Here is a 20,094-nt window from a genome sequence, read left to right on the forward strand (position 1 = left end):
AAGTTGTGATTTTTTAAACGGGGGAGGAAAAAAAGAAATGGGGAAAAAAGAAAAAAAGGGGCCATGTCATTAAGGGGTTAAATAATGTATTAACTTCCTTCTCTGGGTCATTACGACGCACGGATACCACATGTGTGATTGTATTTTTGATTTTTTACAAAGTAAAGGGAGACGAGTGTTTTTATAATTTTTTTTTTAATAATTTTTAAACTTTTTTTTTTTTTTTTAACTTTTTTTTTTTTTTTGTCCCCTTAGGGGACTTCCACAGGGACCCATCAGGACCCCCTGATCACATTCCGGGGGTCTGATGGTGACAGCCCTTTACATGCTGCAGTGACAGCCCTTTACATGCTGCAGTCACATAGACTGCAGCATGTAAAGGGTTAACACAGCAGAGATCGGAGGTTTTCTCTGATCTCTGCTTTAAGAGCTAGTACCTAGCTGTCCTCTGATAGCCAAGCACCAAGCTCTCCCTGTCACAGAGACCATCGGCTTGCTTCTGACAAGCCGATGGTCTCTATGGCAACCTGTAAACAAGGCAGGACATTGCCGATATGCCGGCAATATCTTCTGCTGGTTTTTCAAAGCCCTTGCTTTGTTCTTTGTGGGTCTGTGCAGGCAGAGCACAATGTCACAGCTTGTGGCATTGTGCTCTGCAGCTCCCATAGTGATACATAGCCCGGAAATCTTCCGGGCTATGTCACTATGAGCAGTGGAGCTCGTCCCGGAAAATTTCCGGGCGTGCCACTCAAGGGGTTAAGTCCAAAATGGCTGGCCCTCTACTTGGGTCCTGTACAAGTTGGGTAAGGTAATTATCTTTAATTATTGACAAAAACATGCTGCCTTTATGACATCCACAAGTTTCAGCTTCCCGGTTTATATCTGGATAGTTAAAGCCCCCCATAATAATTATTTTATTGTGATTTGCTTCTTCATCTATTTGGTGGCCTATAGAAAACCCCTATGAACATTTTATTATTTTTCCCCCCATGTATTTTCACCCATAGAGACTCCACTTATATAACTGGAGCACTAGGAAGACTACACACTGTTTGGCAATTCCAATCTTTGTGGCAGAGTGCCCTGTCTTTCCTCCTAAGTCTCCCACTATCAGGACCTGTCTAGCCTGCCCTGCTCTCCTATGCCCCTTCTTCCTGGAGCAGACATTCCCCTGGTGGTCAGAGACCATGTTGTGCTGCAGCATTGCGAATCCTGTACTGGTATCACCCTCATTTGCCAACTTTCAAACTTGTTGGGGAGTGGCAGTTCAGAACTAGCCTCCCTGGTTCTCTGGATTTCTTCCCTCTACCCCTTCTTCTAAATGTCACCCAGCTAGCTGCCTGCTCATCCTGCACTCCCATACTACCGTCCACCCCCACATCTGCCCCAGCGAGTGTCTGCTCAGTGAGCAGCAAACTCTTTTTGTGGACCAGTTGTTGCGGCATAGACATCACTGGAGCCTGAGGAGGTGCGTGGACGAATGGACATCAGGTACGAATACTCCCCTACTTGCGAACAGATTCCGTTCCAGGTAGGTTCGAACAAATGTTTGTAGGGAGTGGGATTGCGGGTGGATCCCGCTTCATACAACGTTGGGTGCCGGCTGTTCTTACAGCGGACACCCGGCGGCAGCATTTCCGACGAGCCGCGCCGCTCGTCGGAACTGTTAACACTTTAAATACCACTCTGACAGCGGTATTTAAAGTGTTAACAGTTCCGACGAGCGGCGCGGTCTGTCGAAACTGCTGCCGCCGGGTTCTGGCTGTAGGAAACAGCCAGCACCCGACGTTCACGGGCGGGGCGCACGGCTTGATAGGCGCTCTGCATAGGCAGCCCTAGGGCCTTTCAGAAGGCCCCCAGCTGCCTAGCAACCGCACAGCGTCCCGCGATCTGACTGGACAGGCTTCTATCAGGCTTGATAGAAGCCTGTCCGGTTCCTGCACAGAATGATGTAATGCCAAATTATTACATCATACTGTGCTGGACAGATTGTTTGCATCTTGCGAAGTTCGTAACTCGATTGTTCGCAAGTAGGGGACTATCTGTTCTTGACTCAGAAATGTTTCTATTATTCTCTTCACGTCTAATGACCCAATCACTTACATTCTGAATTGATTCTTTGACGAAGATACAATTTGCCCTATCTGCTGGGAGCACCAAAATGCCTTGTCCTGTCCCTGGAACTCTCCATGTTTTTAGTTGTATTTTTACAGACCAGCTTGTAACCAGGAGCATTTTCTTTTGTAATACTGCTAACCAGCTCCTCTGAATAATGTTTTATATCACTGCTAATCCAAATGAGCCGGCATCAAGCCATCCAATCCACCTCAACTCAGGTTTCATTTACGCTACTGTAGTTCGGTAATGTAGCTGTTAGGAGCATCCAAACATTATCCAATGCACTCGGGGTGCTGAAAGACTGGTATTTGGTGATAATGTCACCGGTGATAGACCGCCAGCTCTGGTAATTAATGAATAATGTTGTCAAAAGTATTACACACGTTTAACACAAGTATTACACACAGCCCACAATAAGGGCTCCTGCACATGTCCGTATTCGCTCACGCAAAATTTGTGTGCACAATACGCAGTGAATAGAACACATTGATTTCTCGCTGATTTTGCATGCACATTTTCGGCTGCGCAAAAAAGATACTTTGTCTTTCTGTATATTTGTGCACCAAATTTTTACACAGAAGTCAATGGGCATGCACAATTTCACGCGCCATACGCAAGGAGATGCTCTAAATACTGTGCAAAACTATGGGAAAAGAACAAATTTGGACCTTATTAAGCTTAATAGCGTTTTAAGCCATAGTGGGGGTGGATGTTTGCACCCATGTGAACATGCCCTGCGTGTGCAAAAATGTAAAGTAAAATGTGGCGGTAAGCAAGCAAAAGTGCCTTGTTCACGGAGCAAATATGTTGCACTGAAGCATTCCAATTGTCCATTTGCTTATGTGAAGCCGCCCTAGAGGTGCATAGTAAAGTATTATTCTGGGTATCAAGGGGTTTTATTCAATGCTGATTATGCTCACAAATTTTCCGCTTGCAAATGCTTCCGTGTGAAGGAGCCCTAAAACTGACTAAACATGGCATCTGCAAAAATGAGCTTAGAACTTGGTAAATGTTATATAAAGACTGAATGCTTATGTAGAATAAAACTGCAGTACTGCTTCCCTCCAGCAGGAGCCACTCAATACCGTGGATGTAGAACACTTTGTTACAGTTATATTTGCGATATTGTTTAGTTATCTACATACTGTGATTGTGTTTTTATGTGTACTGTGCCTAAATTAAACTTTTCATTTCCAATGTATCAAAAATGTGAATCCCTGCATTGTGAATACTTAGTGAAATGTAGTGAAACAAAACTTACAAAAAGTTAGTAAAACGTAACACACATACAAAAACTGTGCATAACATGCACAAATGTATTTAAACATAAAACGGTATACAAACAAGATCTAACAAAATGGTAATATGTAGCCACCTGATGATTACGTCTCTGATGCCCTCACCTTGTAATCTTCACACACCGCATTACTTTGGATGCAGAGGAGATGCCAGAAACAGCCTGAAGTAGCAGAACTCGACCAGAAGCTCTTTAGTGCATAGATTGGTTATAGTAGTGATATAGGATCCCGAAGGATGCTAACAATATAGTATGGATCATATTTTATGGATTCACCAAAATATATGAACATAAGGAAAGAGTGAATGTTGTCAGGTTTAAAACGTCACCTTTACGAGGATAGAATTACAACATCTGATACCTCAATAATTCACAATAAATTGTCAAAATCCAGCATGCTGAAAACGGACATAGATAATTGTCACGTGTGTAATGCCATAGCACATGTATGTAAAAGGTAATTAAAGCACAGCCACATGACTGTAACCTGTAGCAAAACAAGCTTCAGAAGCGATAAAGATGATACAAGTGATAACAAAGATGGATCGTACTGCTCCTGTAGACCCGTCCATATAGCTGGGTATGATCTTCTATGAGCATGGCTGCCTCCGCTTTAGGCTATATGCACACGGATGAAAGGGATATCGCGTTTGCCAACATGCTTTTTTCAAAAACCCTCGCATAACCTTTATGAAATTGCGATCCTTGGGCAAGTGTTTCAGGCATGTTTCCCATTGTTTTCAGTGGGAAACATTACATCACACTCGAAGGTACATCGCATGGCATGCGAATGCCATGCAATGTCTTCTAGGGTCGCATTGAAAACAATAGATAAGGCATTCCACGAGAACGCCTAAAGATAGAACATGTTGCAATTTTTACCCTTGTAACATCGCTGTGAGGGGAAAAAAATCTCTTATGTGAACTGGAAGGGAGTGGACAAACTATCCCTAAATATCCCTAGCAATTAAATCACCCTATGCAGCAACATGCGGGGTGATGGCCCTGAAAAGAGTGATTCTGTGGATACCCTAAGAACTAGAAAACCCTGTAACCTTATTTGAAGTATGTAACCAGGGAATGCAAATGGTGAAAATGTAAAAAGAAAAAAAAGACAACTGCAATTAATAGCAAAAGGGCCCAACGTGTTTCATCCTACCTATGGACTCATTACGGGACCAGTAGAGAAAAAAACTGCACCAAAGCACTGAATAGTAACAAGAAAAAAATGTTTGCGAAAAAAAGAAGAAAATAAAAAAAAAACATTCCGTATGGATTACATGCAATATGACCATAAATTAGGCCGCCTGCACACGGGTGGAAATCCCGCGGCAGTATTTCCCGCGGGATTTCCGCCACTGAAAGTTTGCATAGGAGTGCATTACAATACGCACTCCTATGGAGACGGCCGCGGTTTGGCCGCGCGAAATCTCGCGCGGCAAACAAACCGTGGCATGTCCTATTTTTGTGCGAGGCACGCACTCACCTGGCCGCCGGCTCTGGTCTGCGCATGCGCCGGCTGCGCGGCAGCCGGCACATGAAAGAGCCGGGGCCGCCAGGTGCGGGTGAGTACGCGCTCGTCCCTGCAGGCTCTCGGGTCGGGTCCCGCGGCGAGAATTCTCGCTGCCGGATCCGACCCGCTCGTCTGCAGGCGGCCTTAAACATAATCACTGCACAGCGTCTCACAAAGTGACAATGACTAAAAACGTTATCATGCATCTGGTAAATACACTTCACCCAACTGATGAACAGTCATACAGCAAACAACACTACAAAGCTGCATGTATGTGGCAGTAGTGAGCACATAGCATATGGCATTGGTGCTATATAGAAAAGACACCATAATGCAGCGTACAGCCAGCAGGAGCCACATATGGTAGTAAAGGGAAAGAAGTATCCTCTACATATGTCAAAAAAGAGCACAGTGGCGTCTGTCCACTCCATTGCGTGGCACTATTTAATGAGAGGCGCGATCACATGTTAGGCTTGTCAATTCCTGCCAACCAAGTGACATCAGAGCCAAGAGAAGTACATCGAGGGAATTAACAAAGCGACACCGAATGCAGCGATCGCAAGATAAAACACAAAATCAATGGCATATCTTGTCTAGTTTTCATCTCCATTGGCCAGCTCACATTAACAACCAAGACGAAATAAAGTGCGGAAACTGTCAAATGCACCATCAGCGAATTTATAAGAAGCACTGAAAGATTAATCTGTCATTTAACCCCTCACGTTCCATAGTATGCCAGATGTAAATCCAAAATGTTCCTCTATGTAGCTGCTGCGTAATTGCATAATTTCAGATTTTAGTGGACAGATGGACACAGATATTGGGCCACATTTTTAGATGATAACCTCATTGCTTCTGACAAGTAAAATCGGCCTCCCCTTTCCTGATATATTTTAGACTGCTCAGAAATAAGTATCGATAATATTCTTTTATGGGATTTTTTTGGATGGATGTGTAAATGTACTTGTTTCATGATTACAGAAGTCTTTAGGTCTGTGTCCAGTTTTGTTCCTCATTCATCATTTTTATAGAGTGTTCTATTAAGTAGTAAAAAAGGCAACTACTGAGGAATTACTACGGGAACCTCTGGTTTCCTCAGGCCGCCTTCTCACGTTGCAAACAGAATACCCACAGCAATTCCACATGAATTCCACGACGGCCAAATCTGCACGTAAATGTTGCAGATTTAGGCCTCTTTCACATGGGCGATTTAACGTGGTTAAGTTGGCCACGCAATAAAATCGCAACTATCTCTGCTGAATATCGCATAAACAAAGAATTGCCGTGACCAAATTACGGCTATTATTCACAATTTTTCCATCCATTCACACAGCTGTCTGTGTCTTATAGGGAAATTATGCCACAGCCCAAAATCCCTCGGTCGGCAGAACTACTAGTAATTACTTTTAAATGCCTCACTTAAGGCCCCTGCTAGTGTTTACCAGCCTTAGCCGCTGCTAAACTCCCTCCCCCTCCTTTTTTCTGACGGCTCCCATAGACTCCCATAAGAGTCTATGGAGCCTCCAGCGTTATTTGGTCCAAAGATAGTTCTCCTTTGAAAAGTGTTCACTGCGTTACCCGCGGCCTGATTATCGCCCGTGGCCAGGCAGCCTTAAGCTTTCTATGTTATTTTGTTCCATCGTTTTGCAGGAAATTCTACCCAGCAAAATTTTAAAAGTATCAGGTGTACATTAACATTATGTTAAGGATCCATTAATACAAACTTAGGCTTTTTCCCATGAGCGTATATCAATTGGATTCCAATGCATCAGATCACATGGCCGTATTCATGAGACGTAAAAGGCCCCGGCCAGCCCAATATAGCCCCGGGTGTTTTGCGCCGGAATACATCAGCCGCTGCATGGGCTCCTATAGGAGCCCATGGCAGCGGCCGCAGGTAGGAGAGAGTTTACTAGCGTGGCAGGCTCACCTGTCTTCTCCTCCCTGCAGGCTCTCTTCAATGGGAGGGGGCAGGGGCGGAGCTAAGTGCCGGCCCATCCCGCCTCCTCCCATTGCTGGCTGCGGACAAAGGCCGGGATATGGGCGGAGCTAAGCACCGGCCCGCCCCTTTCCATTGCAAGGAATGAGCGGGGAGGAGAAGAGAGTTGAGCCTGCGATGGGGAGGGAGAGAAAAGGTGGCGACGGCATGGTAGTCTCTTCGGGACCCATGCCGTCTGAACGGGCGCACAAACGTTTGATTTGTGCGCCCGTTCACCAATTTTATCTCTCCCAACATAGCATATATCCGCTGGATGTGAAAACAGCCGGCCAATATACACTTGTGGGAAAGAAGCCTCACTCTGGCCTTTCTAGGATATTGAACTTGCTGAGAACCTTGTACACAGATAAGTGTAGACTTCTGCACAGGTTGTAGCTGCCTGCATAGACAAGAATGAAGTTCATGGAAGTGAAGGTCAGGGCTGGCAACAATTGCTGTTTGGGACAAAGCCAGAAGTCAAAGCAAGTACCAAAGGTTTGAGGTCAGTAAGGTGAGCTGAAATAATGTTTACAAGCAATGAGATAATTAATTGACAATCAAGGTAATTGCAGATCTTTTTGTTGCAACATAGACTTCCAGTTTAATTTAAATAGCAGGACGAGTGTTATCACACCAATTAGTTAGTTTAAAAGTGGTGCGCAGCTAAAGGCCTATCAGAAAATTATTTTGGTGTTTCCCCGAAAATAAGACACTGTCTTATATAATAATATAATAAGACTGTATTATATTAATTTTTGCCCCAAAAGAGGCATGGTGTCTTATTTTCAGTGAATATCACTGAAAGGCTCTGATTGGCTGCTGGCGCTTGATTAGCCAATCACAGTGCTGCCTTTGCTGAAGGCCGGGTATTCAAAGCCCCATCACCAGAAGAAGCTGGGATGGCAGACGGGAGGGACTCTGAAGTTTGCTACAGCACCGCCCGAGACTATTGGGACGCCGCAGACCAGGTGAGTATTGATTTTTTTTTGGGGGGGGGGCAGGTTAGCTAGGTCTTATTTTTGAGGGAGGCTTTATATTTCAAGCCTCACCCGAAAACCTGGGTAGGTATTACTGTCGGGGTAGTACCTACTTTCGGGTAAACACGGTAGGTATTGCACTAGTTATTGTTAGTTACCTTTTTGTATACTCACAGGCAGGGCAGTAAAGACCCATTTAGACACAATGATTATCACTCAAAAAAACATCTTTTGAGTGATAATTGTTGTGCCGAAATGTGCCCATCAGAACAGCTGATAAGCAGGACCGCACGCTGTGTTCTGCCCATGGAGAGCTGATTACAGCTGATAAAATGGTTACAGCCGTTCTCAGTTCTCAGCCCAGTGGCCAGCAGAACAGCTGATAAGCAGGACTGCACGCTGTCTGCTGTCCATGGTGCTGAATTCTCCAGGAGGACCCTTGGCTGAACAATGGAGCTAATTACAGAGCTCAGACCTCTTGCTGAGTTCTGTAACAGCTCCTAGAAGCTCATTTGCATGCAAATTAAGCTAATAAAGTACTAGTAGCAATTAGTGCCTATTAGTACTGTATGCAAAACGACCATTGATCTTTCAATCTTTTGAAAGATATCTGTGTGTGTAAATAGGCCTTAAGAGAGAGAGAAGTGGCGGTAAGATAACTGCAGTATACCAGTTTATTCCAAGCAAGTTGCAGTACTTTGGTAAGTTATCCCCTGGTGCCAGTAAACTTCACTTTGATCAAAGATTGATTATACAGTCACATTGTGTACAATGGCAATAAAGCTACCAGGATCTAAGTTCCAAATTAATTGTCCTTTGCCCAAATTAATGATGTTCATCGGAGAAAGAACGAGAGAAAACAACTCTGTGAAGTCACCACTGTGTTCTTTCTGAGGGACTAGCTCAGTGTTAGGCCTCATTCACATGAGCGTAGAGTTTTTACGCTGGCCGTATCGCTACTGAAAATCGCATCAATTAAGAACAGCCACAATCGAGTTCCAAGCTCAATAAGCCTTTTTTCACCCATTCATACATGTGTATGGTGTGAAAAATAAGGTGCAGCGCGAAATTCCGTCGGTCGGCATAAATCCTCGGAATGACTGCTATTGCTTAAATAGAGCCAGCTGTTCTCTTTTCCGAGTGCCGGGCGCAAGTAAATTCCCTTCCCCTCCCTTTTTTCAGCTCCCATAGCAGTCTAGGAAATGCTCAAGCCCACTTCAAGAACACGTTGCTTTCATGACCTTCGGGCTAAGCTTGAATAACAAGTGTAACACAGAATACTTAATACTCTCATATCTGTTAACTGGCATGTAATGGATGCCATTAGTTAGTCCAGGAATGAACCTATATGGTCACTACTTTTCTGTATACTCTACATGATTCAGTTATTTGTGTGCATGCTATAGAGAGTTAGTGAGCAGAATCTATTGTTTTCTTCATATGCAGTCTGTAGAAGATAACATAGCAGCAGGCTTCTCTCACCAGCTCATAAAGTAGTGAAAATTAAAAATACAGCCTGCAGAGGGTAAAATGATGATAAATGCAGGATACAAGTGATATAATGGTCAGAAATTGTGTTATACCTCATGTACTCAAACAGCAGCTTATTCTGAAAGTTAGGTACCGTTTAACTTTCATAATGCATTTCTTGCCATGATTAGAGAATTTCTGAAAAAAAACGCTTTGCTGGCAAATTGAAGTCTGACAATGAAGTTTAAAATAGGGATCAGAATGTATTTATTTAGTCCTGTTATGTCTTATATGGTGAAATCTAATTCATTATTGCCCAGAAGGAACAGCTTGGCAAAGTCTACTTCTACGTTTTCTCATCTCCTGTAATGGTGAATTTTATTATTTACAGGAGACAAACTTATTTGTTATTATTTTCTGTGATTTTTTTTATCTTATACCTTTGAATTTGTCATTCTATACAACTGATTGAATGTAGTGACATTTCAATTCTATTTAACGAACTGTGTGCTGCTTTTCTGGATATTGCACATTACCCAGATATAGTACCAAGATAATAGACACTGCTCATTTGTATTGAAAAGAGGAAATTACCAACATAAAATACCTGAAACTATCATTATGATTCATAGTCATGGGACTGAAAGTAAGCAAACAAGCAATCACAGTGCAGAGATACAAATAAAATCATTCAGCTATAACTGAAACCACAAAAAAAGACTAATAGATTACATCAGGTCAAACTAACATAACTACTTACACAGGTTTTGTCATTAAAGCAAAACCCCATCCCCCAGATGGACCCTGCCTAAAATAACAAATAAGGTTGTGCTCACCTCTCTTTGGCCCCCGAGACACAGCTAATAGTGCTGATATGGGCTGTGACTTCTAGGTAGACAAGCAGGGCGGAAGCATGTGACCTCCGTGGCCAATCAAAGGCTGCAGCGTCGCATCTCCAAACTTTTGGTATCATGGCAGCCAGGATATGAGCACTAATTCCAAGAGCGCCAAATTTTTCAACTATTCCTATATGCTTTTCATTGCAGCCCTATTCGTTCTTATGGTCTGCCTGTGAAAATTAAATTTTGAAAAATCTAAATCCAAAATCTAAAACTTGGAGATATCAGATCTGTTACCTGAGGGATTAACATTGCTTTAGGGTTTAGTCTTTCTAGCTTGTCAGAGGATTCTATGGTTAACTATTTTAATTCATCCAACAATATGAAATAACATGTTTAGCTGTTATTTGTAATTTGTCTTTTTTCATAAATATAGTAACATGGTATGTTAGGCCAAAAAAACACAAGTCTATCCAGTTCACCCTATCCCCTCCCAATGTTGATCCAGAGTAAGGCATAAAAGAAAACAATGCGCTTGGGTTTCCACTTTCCTGCTCCGTTCGGGAAGTAGGAAAGTGGAATCTCTGTAACCTGATGAGTCAGTTTTAGAACAGAACCAAAGAGTGCTGAATAGACCCCATTGACTATAATGGGGTCCATCTGCTTTCCACCCTGCTGGCCAGCTTTTACCTGGAAGAAAAAGTGCTGCATGCAGTTTTTTCTTCCAGTATTTTGTGCCTGATCCAGAGGTTCCAATGGAGATGGTCAACCAACCCGGGCCCTCCATGGCTGCCTTCAGTTTTAGCACAGGCCTTACAATGGGTGATGAATTGTGTTTAAAATCACTGAAAAGCCATAAAATAGAGCAGACCGCGTTCGAAAATCGTGATTTTGAACCACTGCGTTAAATGCTGTAAAAAGCAATGTGTGTGAGAGTGGCCTCACTCTGCACTGTTGACAGAACAAAAAATGTTGGGGGTCTTTAAAAAGAAGAGTGGAAAAAGTTGGCGAAAAAACTATAGAAATTTGGTATTGACATAATTGTATTGACCTGCACAGTTAATTTAACACATTATATATAGGTGATGGTGAATGCTGTTAATAATTAAAACACCACGGCAGAATTGTAGATTAAACCATGGCCCTAGAAAAAAAACTAAATAAAACAAGATCAAAATGTTATATGTTCCCAAAAATTGGATAAATAAAGAGTAGAGGTCATCCCACAAAAAAGGCAGTCTTAGGGCTCCCACCCACTAGCGTTTTTTTACTGCGAAATTCGCAGCGTTTTTTTTTTTATGCAGGGGTCTTTGGGCTATGGGAGTTGTAAAGCTAAAATCGCGATTTCGCGGTAAATCGCGATTTTGCGCGATCGCGATTTTAGCTTTACAAGTCCCATAGACCCCCTGTAGAAAAAAAAAACGTGCGAATTTCGCAGTGAAAAAAAACGCTAGTGGGTGGGAGCCCTAAGTGCTCCGTCGATGGAGAAATAAAAATGTTATGGCTGTTGGAATACAGCGACACAAAAGCAAATCTTAAACAAATAACGTTTTAGTGTACAAATATAGAAAAACATTAAAAAACTAGATGAACTTGGTATCGCCAGAACCATGAGGATACAGAGAATAATATTATCACACTGTTTGTTCTGCATGCTGAACGCTGCAATCTTCTTAATAAAAATTATACAATATATTATATGTACCCCAAAATGATGTCGTTAAAAATACAATTTGTCCTGCAAAAAACAAGCCATCGAGTAATGCGAACAGAACACAAGACAGATAATAATTGCATACATTTACTAAAAGGTGTTATCTCTCATTGCGAATGACTGCTATCCTCATCACCTTCAACCCTGACCGCCATGATATTTCTTCCAGCCACAATTCATCTTTGCAGATTTTACTATCCAGATATCTTAGGTTTCTTACTTTTCCATTAAGCCCCTTTATCAACAAAAACTACATGCTAGTACTATGCCTGTTGTGCTGCCCAGTGCCCCCAATTACTAAAGAAATATTAGTGCCGACAGTGTTCCTTAAAATATTAATACCACACAGGTAGTGCCCTCAAAAATTATTGTATCCAGAAAATAGTGCACCTGCTAATATAAGTGCCTCGGATATGGTATCCCCAAAAATAATTGTGCTAAACTGACAGCAATAATGCCTATTAAAGAGGCTCTGAGGGTACTGGTGTATCTTGTCTCCACCAAAATTGTGGATAGAGATGTACATAGTGACAGGTAATGCACCCAAAGCTCCTGATTGGCTCATATTGTAGTCTGCTACCAGTCAGGGCACAGAGGATCCGGATGTTCCCTGCGGTGTTCTGCTAGCAGTGAGGTGTTTTTGTTGCCGTGAAGGGTGTCCCATGGCTGCAGGACATATGTGCACAGCAGCTTCTCCAGCAGCCGCTACTGTCTCTGTCCTGACTGCTCTTCATGACCAGCCGCTGCTGCTGGCTCACCGCTTACCCCCCTCCCTCAAGGCAAGCTGCTCCTCCAGCAGTGGTGCTTCCCCTCCCGAAAGCCCAGCGGTACAACGCTGTGACTGTGGCTGCCAGTCCCCCCGAGTAGCCAGCCTGCTGCTGCATGTCAGGTCCCATCCAACCCCATCAGATGCCCCACTGTCACTGTCCAACACTGGGAGTGTGTGCTGCAGTTACGCCGATTGGTCGGCCCCAGTGTCTGTCTCCTCGCTCCCTCCCTGCATGCCGCCACTCTAAGACATCGGTCTCTCCGTCTACGTGCTCCCGGCTGTACTGTCAGTGTCCTTGCTATGTCGGAACATCTCTCGCTTTCTGGCCATTTTCTGACGGCGAAAAGACCTCAGTCAGCGTCCATCGTGGTGCTCACCCCACCGTCTGCACAGCCGCAGGCGCAAACACCGGTATCAGCGGCTCAGCGGGACTAAAGGATCCAATAATCCACAGCAGCTAAGGGGGCCGTGGTGTGAGAGTTCCCTGTAACTGACAGCAGCCAATCCATGTCTCCACCTATACATCCAGTGAAGACAAGATACAACAGTACCGGCTCTGAGAAATAATTTGGGAAACTTAAGGAAATCCAATGGCAGATAATTGAGGATAACCCGAATTCTCAAATAAACATAATCTACTGAACCCAGCAAGAAGCATCGTGCAGTTTTAAATCACTACGCAGCACCAGTCCTCTGGAATTCACTACCCCAAACTGCCCGGGCAATCCCTGACACACAAAACTTCAGGCGTGGTCTAAAAACGCACCTCTTCAGGGAGGCATACCATATCCACTAAACCAAACCCCCCTTTACTCTGCCTTTTAACATGCTCCCTGTCCTACCAACTGCAATCCCTGCAAGCCGTAATCAACTGGCATCTACAGTCCTACCGATTAAGCCACCGGAAGTGTGTCCATTGTCTGAGTATAGCATTCCACACTCTCCACCTTGCCATACCATGCACATCTCCATCCCCTTTACCTTCTGTATCGCCCCATTATTTGTAGTATGTAAGCTCGTTGGAGCAGGACCCTTACCCCTACTGTTTCCATCAACTGATTACTACATGTAACCGTGGTTTTTGCATCTTTTGTTCTTTGTATCTATTCTCCCCTATTTTGTAAGCTCTGCGGAATATGTTGGCGCTATATAAATAAAGATTGTTATTATTATATTTAAAATAGTCAAATCACTTGGTCTGGATGTTATTCATGACAGAATATGTTCTACTATGCATGTGGTGCCAGTGTTTAAAAAAGGGGTCAAAAAGTAAGCCCAGGAATTATAGACCGATACGTTTAACTTCTATTGTGGTAAAACTAAAGGCTGCCAAGGCAAATAAAATGATGGGATGAATCAAACAAGCATAGATGCTGAAGGCAAGAACGCAGCTTGGCCTCAATATATCAGTAGTCAGACCACATATGGAATATTATGCACAATTTTGAGCACCTTTTGTATAAGAAGCAAATGGTTCCAGAGGAAGGCGATCAATGTAATTTTAGGAAACAGGTGGATGGCACTACCAGTGCAGGTTATTAGAGTTGAGATTTTTTAGTTTGGAAAAAAAACTGCTTAGGGGTGATCTAATTCAAATGTACAAGTATATGAGTGGATAGTACAGAGATCTAAAAGGGGTTTTCCAACATTTTTAACTGTTTAAGAAAACCCTAAAAAGATCAGTACTTCCCTTTTAAATGTCCCGCCACTTCAGTGCAACCGCTCCAGCCTCCCCCTGCTCACCCGGCAAGCTGCTGCCACAGTCAATTGCTGTTCATTGTTCATGTGACTGCTGCAACGAGTTACTCGCTTCAGCGGTCATGTGTGCATGAATGGCATGTGACTGTTGAGGCCAGTAATTGCAGCAGTCATGTGAAAGATGAATGGCAGGAGCTTCTAGGACTGTACCAGAGAGAATGGTACAGCTGTGCTGGATCAGCGTGGCATTTAGAGGGTGAGTACTGCTTTTTTTAATTCTTTTTTTCAGATAGTTATCTGCTCTTTGGAAAATGTTAGAAATGTTGGAAAAACTCTGTTAGAGTTCCATACAAGCCTTTTTAGAAGTTTTTGATGCTGTTTTTTTAAACCAAAGTTTGAAGTGGATTCAGGAGGAAGGGGAAGTAGAAGTCCTTATTTTATATGTCCCAGTCCTTTTAAAGCACTCTTGCCATTAGCTCAAAAGTGCATGAAAACTGCCTCTAAAACTGTCATTTTTACAGAAAGACCTATAAGCATTACAAGGGAAAATCCTCTATGATTAAAGGAAAGAATTTTACACCATCATCATAGAAGCAGATTCTCTACTGTAAGAGAAGTGAGGCTATGCCACATGAGGTTATGATTATTCATGATTCGAAAACATTTAAGAAGGGACTGTATGCCTTTCTTTAAAAATATATTGCAACTTATGGGTACTACATGGAAATGGAACACATTATCTTGATTGCCATATTTGGAGTCAGAAAGGAATTTTCCCCCTAGTATTTGGTAATTGTTGTCTACCTTATAGGTCTTTTGCCTTCTTTTGAGTCAACATGGTCGGATTATATGTTAGAACTGATGGGAGCACTATTGTAGAGCACTGATGCTCCTCGAAGTGTGTCCCTGCTTGCAGTAGTGCTCCCAAAGGGGGGCAAAGGAATCCAAAACTCACCTAACTTCTGTCGACATGGCCGCGATGACATCATTGAGCTCACCTGTGTCGGACTGCAAGCAGCCCAGGTCATAGTTTGGAAGAGGCCTTTGGCCTGCACCTCTGAACAGCATGTCAATTGCTGCATATTTTCACAGCGGAATTCCTCTTTCAATGAGCAGGGTGGATTCCATAGCTAATCCACAGCAAAATCCCCAATAAATGCTGCTGGTGTAACACATGTCCAATACTATATGAGCATTTCTGGAAGGGAAGGGAGGGGGGGACACAGAGAATTGCGATGCTCCCTGTTCAATGTGTGTCATACCATGCAGCATTCTATTGATTTCCTAGTGGCATTCCACACTCTTGAGTGCCCATACTTTTTTTTGTTTTGGCGTGCTTATTTAAGGACCAGAATTATGGGTGTAATTCGCTGCGTGCCACCAGCATGTGACAGTCCCGTGGCACGCAGCAAGTACGCAATGACATTGCGTACTTGCTGCAGGCCACCAATTGCCATACATTATCTTGGCGTAAACTCACGCGTAATACGCGGCAAGATAGAACATGCTGCAGTCTATTTTGAGTAATGTGTGTGACTGGCAGCATGGGAGCCTATGGCAGATTGATAGAGCGTATTCAGCATGCAAAACCCGTATGTGGACTACACCTTAACAACACGGTTGTATGATGGAGCCCAAACAATGGTTTAAAAAATACACACAGCCTTTAAAGTATCTTATTGCATTTGAGTATTTTCCTTTTTATTGATCCTTTTCAAAATTACTCTTGCTGGGAGACTTCATACTTGGAATTGGATTTTTTCCAAAAATTGCAGTATTCAATCATATTCTAGTAAACTGACAGGAAAGAGCAATTTACAAAAAAAATCACCTATAGAAGCCATAGAGTTGTTCTTCGGTGGTTAAAAAAATTGCATCCAGCCAAACCTCTTTGTTATAGGTGTTTTTACTTTTCAGGTTTCTAAAAAAGAGAAGAAAGAGTGCTGGGCGTATCTTGTAGGGTTTTCACAGGCTTCTGTACTCCCAAATGAGTCATCCGCTGAGCATTTTTGTGAATAGAAGGGACAAGAAAAGGAAAAACAGCAACAACCTCTAAGGGACCTTTCACACCATAGTGTTATGGAATATGTCCTCTTGTGGAATATTGAGCCCCATAATTTGCACTGCTAACATGTGGATTTTGGTGTAAAATTGACAATGACAGAATTCTATCAGCAGTTCCGCATCAAAATCTGCAGTTAGTAGTGTGGACTTGGTTGCGGTATTCAGGGACTACGTGTACCACAATGCTGTTGTGGAATATTCCATCCCGCGTGGAAGGTCTCTAAGGATGCTTTCACAAGTGCTCTTTAGGAAAAATATTGTATTTTATACTGCATTCTCCCTGCCTTTTTTCACAAACACAGCATGCACTATAGGGAAGTCTACAGGAAAATGAGAGATGAAGAAAAACAAAAACTTTTTTCTTCACTCGTTTTTCTATAGACTTCCCTACACTTCTCGTGGGCTGAATGATTTTGCAAAGCAATGTTAAAATGACTAAGCAAGGGTGTGTATGTCCTTGCTTATAGATGTATGTACGTCAGTTTTCAAATGTAATTGAGATCCTCCCTATACAACTACTGCTCATCTGACTGAATGCAGAGAGGCATTATACCCGCATGGCACTTTTTTTCACTGTAACACAACACTTGCATTGGCCATATTCCAGCAAATAGTTTGAACTGTTCTACAGAAGTTCCAGGCGAGGACAGAAGGTGATACTCATTCTGTAAGAGGGGAAGTTGGGTGTGTGGTCATAAGCTACTTTTTTTTGTTGTTAGCACTGATTTCTCATCAGTCATGTCCTCATCTGAACTGCATACCTGTAGAACATTTCATGTTGTCTGGCCCGCTGTTTCTGTTATTCCTCCCCAGTACATACAGCTGTAAACCTGCAATATGCCGGTTTACAAAACTTGCGTTTTTGCTGCATTGCGATTTTAACATTAGAAAGTCCCATAGGCATCTGGAGAAAGAAAGCGCAGCAGATTCGCAGCGGAAAAAAAACGCTAGTGGGTAGTCACCCTAAGGGCGCCTGCACACGAGCAGAAATTCCGCAGCGGAATTTCCACACCTGGAAGCAGCCATAGGATTGCGTTAACAAACGCAATCCTAGGCAGACGGCCGCGATTTATCCGCACGAAATCTCACGCGGCCGGCCCCGCTCTGCGCATGCGCCGGCAGCCGGCACATGAAAGAGCCAGGGCCGCGGGAGAGGTGAGTGCCTGCGCTGCTCTCTGCAGACGTTCGGGTCGGGTCACGCTCTCGCAGCCGGATCCGACCCGGCCGTCTGCAGGCGGCCTATCAGTGAAGCTTGATTGAGAGACTGTTTCTCTCTACTCTCTTTTCACCTACAAGTCCCTGTCAGCTAGTTTATGACCATAATATTTATTTGCTATGTTTTAGCTTGCCAAAATTGGAAGGAACCAGATCCCTAACTGCCCTCTTGCTAACTGAACAGCCTTGGAGGAAACACTGCTTTTCTTCACACTGGAAGATATTTAATTAAAAAATTTGCCCCATGCAGCAAATATTAAGGGAATGTAGAAGCTAATTGCATACACCTGTTTGAATTCTATAACTATACAGTATTCTGTAATCTCCTAAACATCCCTATGGGGATGCAGCCAAAATCTTGTCATTACTGTACCTTAGATTATACTGATTTGAATCTCAGTATTAAAAAAGCAGAAGACCAAATAGTAACATAGTATGAAAGGCTTAGTTAGGCCTATTATCTTGCAACATTGATCCAGAGGAAGGCAAAGCCCCCAATGAGGTAGAAGCCAATTTTCCCTATTTACGGGACAAAATTCCTTACCGACTCCAATCTGGCAATCAGAATAATCCCCAGAAGTGATTATAATATATAATATTTTAACACTCATGAAAGTCGTCCAGGCCTCTCTTGTACTCTTATCACGTCTCCGATCAGCACGTCCTCCAGCAGAGAGCTTCATAGTCTCACTGCTCTTACAGTAAAGAACCCCCTTCTTTTTCCCAAACGTAGACGTAAATACTTGTTAAGGTTTATTATTAAATAAATCAGACTTCAAGTTCTGCTTGCAGATTTTCATCCTTATCTGCATGTGGATTTAGCTCCAGTCAGTGAGGCACATCTGCATGTGGCTATCACAATAACCATGTTCAAAATTGAGATGACAATTTTTTTTTCCATGATGTGAATTTCAAAAAAACATATAACATTGAATTAATACTATAATGGCTTGATCTTCAGCCTGGATTCTGCATCATAATTGTGTTCTGTGGACAGAGCCTTAATGGGTCTTTTATTACTTACCGTATTACTGCTTAGTACCCGGACTTCATTCTCAATGACTGAGAAGGCAAGTGTGACTTTTTCCTGATTTATACAGTGCACCCTTTAAAATAAATAATAATCTACACTGAATAATACATTGTGACTCCTGAGCTAAATAATACTACTTATACCTGTACATCATTCTTATTGTTTCTGTGACTGAGAAGGTAAGCGTGACTTTACCTGCTTAATTTTCTTTCATCACTACAGTATAATTATTATAAATCCTGTATTCATATTCATTGTATGCATTATTAGTCCTCTGATCTGAGTAATTCCTTTTCTTCTCCATCTGGCCCAGATCTTCATGACTTCTTCCATCCAATTCTTGCTTTTGAAAAGTTTGCAGCCCAGACATCTTTGGCTCCTCTGAAAATAATATCACCACACTGTGTCACCTGAAAATGGCACTACACATTGTATAATACACTGTAACCCCAAAATAATACACTGCACCCCCAAAAAATACTGCACCCTACAAAATAATACAGTGCGCCCCTTGAAATAAATAATAATCTACACTGAATAATGAATAATACATTGTGACCCCTGAGATAAATTATAATACTGCTTTGTACCCATACATCGATCATTCTTATTGTTTCTGTGACTGAGAAGGCCAAGTGTGACTTTACTTGCTTAATTATACTGTATTGATGAAAAAATGTTAATTATTACTGTATAAATCCTGTATTTTATTTTCATTGTGCATGTTATTATTAGTCAATGAACTTGTAAATAAAATGGTTGAAACAGAGGCGTAACTTGAAGCTTCTGGACCCCAATGCAAAATCTGTAACAGGGCCCCAACTATAATGCTTTATTCATACTACTGTGCTCCCTATATGGAGAAGAGAGGTCTTATGGGCCCCCTAAGGCTGGCTGCACACGGCCGTGACGGGCTCCGCCGCGGAATTCCGTGGCGGAGCCCGTCACGGCATCCCCCAGAGACCCCCAAACTTACCTGCGGATCACATGACACGCCCACCTCGGTAGGCGGAGAGGCAATTTCACGCTTTCTTCCGCAGGTATTGACTGCAATGGAAGCCGTCCGCGCGTACACCCGCGGCAAATAGAGCATGCCGCGGGTGAGGACGGGAGATTTCACGGTGCGGAATTCCGTGGTGGAATTCCGCACCATGAGCCCTGAGCTATTAGATTCAACAGAACCTAATAGCTGCGGGCAACGCAGCGGATTTTTGCAGCGAATTACGCGGCGGAAATCCGTCCGTGTGAAGGAGGCCTAAGGCTCCTGGGCCCGGGTGCAACCGCATCCCCTGCATCCTCTATAGTTACGCCCCTGGGTAGAAACAAGAAACATGTGGGTGTTACTAGGGGGTATTTCTGTACCAACATTCTTAGAGGCTAAATAGATTTTTGGACTGCTACTTAGTGTT

The 20,094-nt window shown here is 43.0% G+C and overlaps 1 protein-coding gene across 1 annotated transcript in view; it reads left to right on the plus strand.

Moving 5' to 3' along the window:
* Positions 1–20,094, plus strand: part of ACOXL (acyl-CoA oxidase like) — a 387,512-nt gene that overhangs the window by 242,270 nt on the left and 125,148 nt on the right. The window lies entirely within an intron of this gene.

The sequence above is a fragment of the Eleutherodactylus coqui genome, chromosome 3 (genome assembly GCF_035609145.1).
Source record: "Eleutherodactylus coqui strain aEleCoq1 chromosome 3, aEleCoq1.hap1, whole genome shotgun sequence".
NCBI classification, from domain to species: domain Eukaryota; kingdom Metazoa; phylum Chordata; class Amphibia; order Anura; family Eleutherodactylidae; genus Eleutherodactylus; species Eleutherodactylus coqui.